We start from the raw sequence: 6,000 nt of genomic DNA on the forward strand, positions 1-6,000 counted from the left end.
AAGATGTGCAGAGGCAGAATGGAACTGGTCTGTAAAACCACACTGGTCTAACACTGTTGTGTTCATTCCTGATTTCTGGGTCTCAGTGGTTTTGATATCTGAATATGAGCCATCTCCTGGGGGATTCTTATCTGTAACAAAGTTTTGTTTGGTAAGTTTCACACTTATTTTACAGAACTGTTTTTTTTCCTTTTTAATTTTTGAGGCTACATTCCCATCTTACCTTATCTTTACAGATAACTGGCTTTGACAGTATTTATTTTTCTTTTCTCTCTTCAGCAGGTCAACAATTTCAAGGGAAGCCACACATTATGGAAGAGTTGATGATCTATGGCTGTATAATAGAAAAGAAAAAGGAGAATTCACTTCAAACCACTGTTTTCATTCACCTGCCATGCAGCCTGTTTAAAAACTGACAAAGTTCTCTGAGTAACTGCAGCTCAAAGACAGTTCATATTGGGTTAGCATGGGTTATCTTGTCCATGCTTACAGTTACTTATATCTTCTGCAATTATCTTGAGAAATTTTTAATACTTCCATTAAATAAAAGAAGAAAGGTCAAAAAAAAAAAAAACCAAACCCATGAGATTGAAGTTTGGCTTAATACAGCTGAACAGATTCAATCGGATTCAATGTCAGCAAAGGAGGAGTGGCATGGTGATGATTACAAAATGTGTATTCCTTCAAAGCGCATTGCCTAGGGGTGGTTGAGAGTAGCATAGTTCTGATTATGTTTTTAATACCAGGAATGTGTTTGGAGCTGCTAATATGAAAGCCCTCCAGACATATCATTTGTTCAGCCTCCGCACAGATCTCTGGCGTTCTCATTCTACCTAGCTGCCTGGGAACTTCATGAAGGAGCTATGTTTCGTATCTAGATGGCAGACTCTGGATCTGTTCCAAAGCTTAATCCAACTATCAAAGACCTATTTACAAACAGGTACCAAAGCTGCTAGTCCCAAAGTGGGGGGGACAGTAGGGTGAACAACCATCAGTGAGATAATTAGTGTCAGAGAAGTTCATGTTCAAGATGTCTGAGCTAAAGGACTGTTTTTCCTGGTTTCCCATGAAAAGAGGTATCAGTATCCTAGATGAGAAAAAGCCTAGATGGGTACGAGACATATTCTAAACAGGAGGGTTTGAGTTTCACCAGGAATTATGACAACTGACCCAAAGGTGCTTGCCTCATTCCATCAGTCAACTCAGTGCTTAATTTCTTCTGCTTAAAACATGGAAAGAGGTAGCATTTCTTCACCAAATAGGTTCCAGAAGGTTTGAGGAGAGAATCATGTAGTGTACTGAATAGTTGCTGAGTTCAAACCTGCAATCCCAAGGGCTTTGGTAAAGGCTGCAACTGTCCTGCTTTTTGTGACCTTACATAAAAGTATGGTTATTGAAGCAAACTGAGTATTGTATGCAAGGCACTTGCATATCTGGAGTGAAATCCATTATGATGATGTTGGAATCATTGTGGTGAACAGGCATACTTTGAACTTGACTCCATATGGATGTTACTCCAAGCTTAATGTAACGCAAGGTCAGATGCAGAGGAGTTCAAGATCATTGCACCCAAACTGGACATCTTCTGATACCTATATAAATGTGAAGAAAGGAGTAGAAAGAATAATGCAAGTAAAAGAATGAAATAATTTTGGGAATAGATGGATTAATAAACAATAATTTCTTATGGACAAGATCTTACCATTGGGTTTCAGTGTCTAATAAGGTAAAAACATCTCTCACACCTTTCTCCACACCTGGGGTTTGCAGAATACCTTGCTCTTACTTGGATTTTTCAGTGCCTAGAAAGCTCCAAGTTTACTTGGATTTTACTTTACTTTCACTTCACTTGGATTGTACTTTCTGTAGTGGAAGTCCTACCAGCCCTCTTGCCTCTGATGGGATTCCTAAAGATTTACTGTTAAGTAACAAAGATGATGTTGCTTACAGCTAAAAGGGACTGGAAAACAGGAAACATTTGTTCATCAACAAAAGCTAGAAATGTACTGTGTGCGTTAATTCTAGACATCTCCTCTCGACTGTCATGGCTGCCCCTGCTGTCCCCTCATGCTCTTCCCTCGTGGCTACCTCTCCTGTCCCATCACAATCTCCCCTCACCTCTCATGGCCGCACCTGCTGTACACTCATGATCTTTCCTCATGGCCACCTCTGCTCTCCCATCATCCCTCACGATCTCCTGTCACCCCTCATGGTCACTTCTGTTCTCCCCTCACAATTTCCCCTCATGGCCACCCCTCCTGTCCCCTCATGATCTTCCCTCATGGCTGCCTCTAGTGTCCTATCACAGACTCCCCTCACCTCTCAAGGCCATCCCTGCTCTCTCCTCATGGCCACCCCTACTATCCCCTCAGCCCTCATAATTTCCCCTCACCCCTCATGGCTGCCCCAGCTCTCCCCTCATGATTTTCCGTCATGGCCACCCCTGCTTTCCCCTCATGATCTTCCCTCATCCCTCATGGCCACCCCTCCTGTCCCTTCACCAGCTTCCCTCACCTCTCATGGCTCCCCTGCTCTCACCTCATGATCTTCCTTCACGACTGCCCCTGCTCTCCCTTCACCCCTCACAATCTCTTCTTGCCCCTCATGGCCACCCCTGCTCTCCCCTCATGATTTCCCCTCTTGGCTGCCCCTCCTGTCCCCTTAAAACCTCCCCTCACCTCTCATGGCTGCCCCTGCTTCCCCCTCATGATCTTCCCTCACCTCTCAAGGCCACCCCTCCTGTCTCCTCACAATCTCCCCTCATCCCTCAGGGCTGCCTCTTCTTTCCCCTCACCTCTCATGATCTCCTCTCACCAAAATGAGACTCTTCATGTTTCTGCTTTTCAAGTACTACTTTGAATTTTAAAAAAGAAACTGTATGCACCTAAATTATTCACAATTTGCTTTAACACACTAACAGAACCAATCTGTTCTTTTTCCAACCCCGGTATTTCTAGTCAAGATCAACCACCAAAAAGTTATCTCCTTGCTGTACTGTCAATTCTCACACTGTGTGAGAGGTGACAGTACTGTGTACCTCTCACGCTCAACATAATCTCTCACAAAATATAAGGTAAACTTTTCTGTCTGCTTTAGGAATATGTCAAGACAAGGCATCCAAAAGGTTCATAGAATACCAGCTTGGAAGGGTCCTCAGGTATCACCTGGTCCAACCTTTCTCAACAAGCATGACAAGACTACATGGCCCAGCATCCTGTTGAGCGGAATTGTAAAAGCGTCCATTGTTGGGGAATCCACCAGTTCTCTGGGGAGATGGTTCCACTGGCTGATTGTTCTCATTGTCAAAAATTTCCTCTTGTGTCCAGTCAGAATCTCCCAGGAGTAATTTATGCCCATAACCCCTTGTCTTTTCCATGTGACTCCTTGTAAAAAGGGAGTCTCTGTCTTCTTTGTAGCCACCCTTTAAATACTGGAACATGGTGATAAGCTTTCTCCTGGCCCACCTTTTCTCTAGGTCGAAAAAAAACAGTTCTCTCAGACTTTCCTCATAGGGCAGGCTTCCAGTCCCCTGGTCATCTTTGTGGCACTTCTCTGGACTCTTTGTTGGGGGTTGTATAATGGATATTGTGGATTGGATTTAGACCTCATAGCAGCCTTCCAGTATCTGAAGGGGGCCTACATGGATGCTGGAGATGCTGGAGAGGGACTCTTCACTAGGGACTATAGTGATAGGACAAGGGGTAATGGGTTCAAACTTAAACAGGGGAAGTTTTGATTAGATATAAAGAAGTTCTTTACTGTGAGGGTAGTGAGGCACTGGAATGGGTTGCTCAAAGAAGTTGTGAATTTTCCATCCCTGGCAGTGTTCAAGTCCAGGCTGGATGGAGTCTTGGGTGGCATGGTTTAGTGCGAGGTCACTCTGCCCATGTCAGGGGGTTGGAACTAAATGATCTTAAGGTCCTTTCCAACCCTAACTATTCTATTCTATGATTCTGTGATGCTGTATGTCAACTTTGGGAGAGGGAGCTGCACCACAACCATTTTTTTTTTCACTTACCCAGCTGAAACGAATAATTTCCAAGAGCAAGTCTGGTAGTCATCAGCGGTGGGCACTGGCTAAACTGTCTAGAGGGACTTCTGTTATTGCACAGTAAATTACCTTTATTTCTACTACACCCTAAATACTGTGGCTATATAAATAAATACATTCATGAATTACATTTATTCTAAGAATTTGCTAAACTTTACTTCTGAACACAGAAAAATACTTAATATGTAATATATACATAATATAGTAAGAAGCTATATGGTTTATAGCTTTCTCAGAATACTTGCTTTATGGAAACATTGTCTTTAGTGGAACACAGCAGAAAGGCTGAGTAGTTTAATGAGAATCTGCATATATAAATACTTTTAATCACACATTCCATGCGAAATCAAACACTATGGGAAACTTATTTGCTGATAAAGCTTAAACAAGGAGAAAATACAGGTGAGAAAAATCCATCTCATTCTTTGAATATATACTTCAGTTTAATAAAGGTAAAAATAATCTACAAATGCTAAAGTTCTAGCAGATTTCATTAGTCTTATTAGCCCTACTGTGTGAACTGAACATGTACTCCTACAGTTATCCATATGTTGGTAGACATACACCCATAAACTTCCAGAACAACCCAGGGAAAATTGGAACAAACTTGAAGGGGTGTTTGACATTCAAAAGGCAATGATTTGCAACACCTGATACATTGTTATAACTGATTTTTAATTCCTGTTCTAAAAATAGGTAACACCTAAAAAATAAAATATCAGAACTGTATGTGCAAAGTTTTGGCTAAAGAGGTAGTGATTGTTTTTTCTAACATTTTCTTGTTTGTATTTCCAGACTTCAGAAATTATGAAAAGTAGACTGAATTGTGTTTCCCATTGGAATTCTCAAAGTAAAATATTTGCACCTACTGAAGAATTGATTTCCTGCTTACTGCACACATTTTATGATTTTTTTTTTCCCAGATATATTTACCCTTTCTAGACATACTTTTTTCAGTTTTGGCTTACAGACTTCGAATGTAAATGAAACTGAAAATTCACTGATAATATTTGAAATTCAAACCATCACATTATTTCTAAAACTAATTTGAGTGCCTTAAGTACTAATTAGTGAATGAACTTGGAAAGATTTCTCATTGTTTTCTGGTTACTTTTAGTTCGTCTGAATTATTAATTCTTTTTTACAATATGACCTAGATTTTTAAGATACATATTTCTTTTAGCCAAATAAGTCACATAATTTAGCAGTAATTTTAAATCTATTTTTGTTGGTAAAAACAACTTCATAAATATAGTTTTGTTAAGTAAAAAAAAAAAAGATCCTGCTATAATCAGTAAGTAATTGTGATTTTTTTTCCTCTGGAAATCTTTATGTTATGCTCATATAAAAAAATATTCATATAGAATATGACAAGAGGTAATTTCATTATATATCCAAACTAATAGAAGAGATTTAGGGATAAATATCAAAGAAAAGTTAACTTGGCCCAGCTATTGTATTCTGGCATATGACATGATCTATAGTTTTTGTTAATATTACCTAATGAAGGCTGAAGCTAGAGATTGGCACTCTATACTGCTTGATTGGCACTCTATATTACTGCTATTGATGTCTCATTTCAGCACAGAAATTATGACCCATTGTGTACTTTCCAAATGAGAGCTTGGAGTTTGAAGAGTTTTCAAGAAAGTTTCATGCCAAGCTATCTGTCTCACAGCAGGGAGTAAAACCAGTAAGTTTTGGTTTAGAAGTTTTATTACGGTAAACAAGAGAACAGCCTCACTGGAAAGAGCTTCTCTTTTTTTTTCATTTGACGATGGTACTCAGTTTTTTACCTCTATCATCCTTTTAATTCCTCTGGCACTGACTTGGCAGTGTGCTTTAAGCTGTAGAAACAACCAGACTTTTTGAATATGGTTACTTTTTGCATAAATTCTGCTTGCCTGGCATTGTGCTTTGTTTCTTGTCTTCATTTTCTTCTATTGGAA

This window comes from Pezoporus occidentalis, unplaced genomic scaffold (genome assembly GCF_034315485.1).
Source record: "Pezoporus occidentalis ecotype Australia unplaced genomic scaffold, CSIRO_AGI_Poc_V1 ctg2, whole genome shotgun sequence".
NCBI classification, from domain to species: domain Eukaryota; kingdom Metazoa; phylum Chordata; class Aves; order Psittaciformes; family Psittacidae; genus Pezoporus; species Pezoporus occidentalis.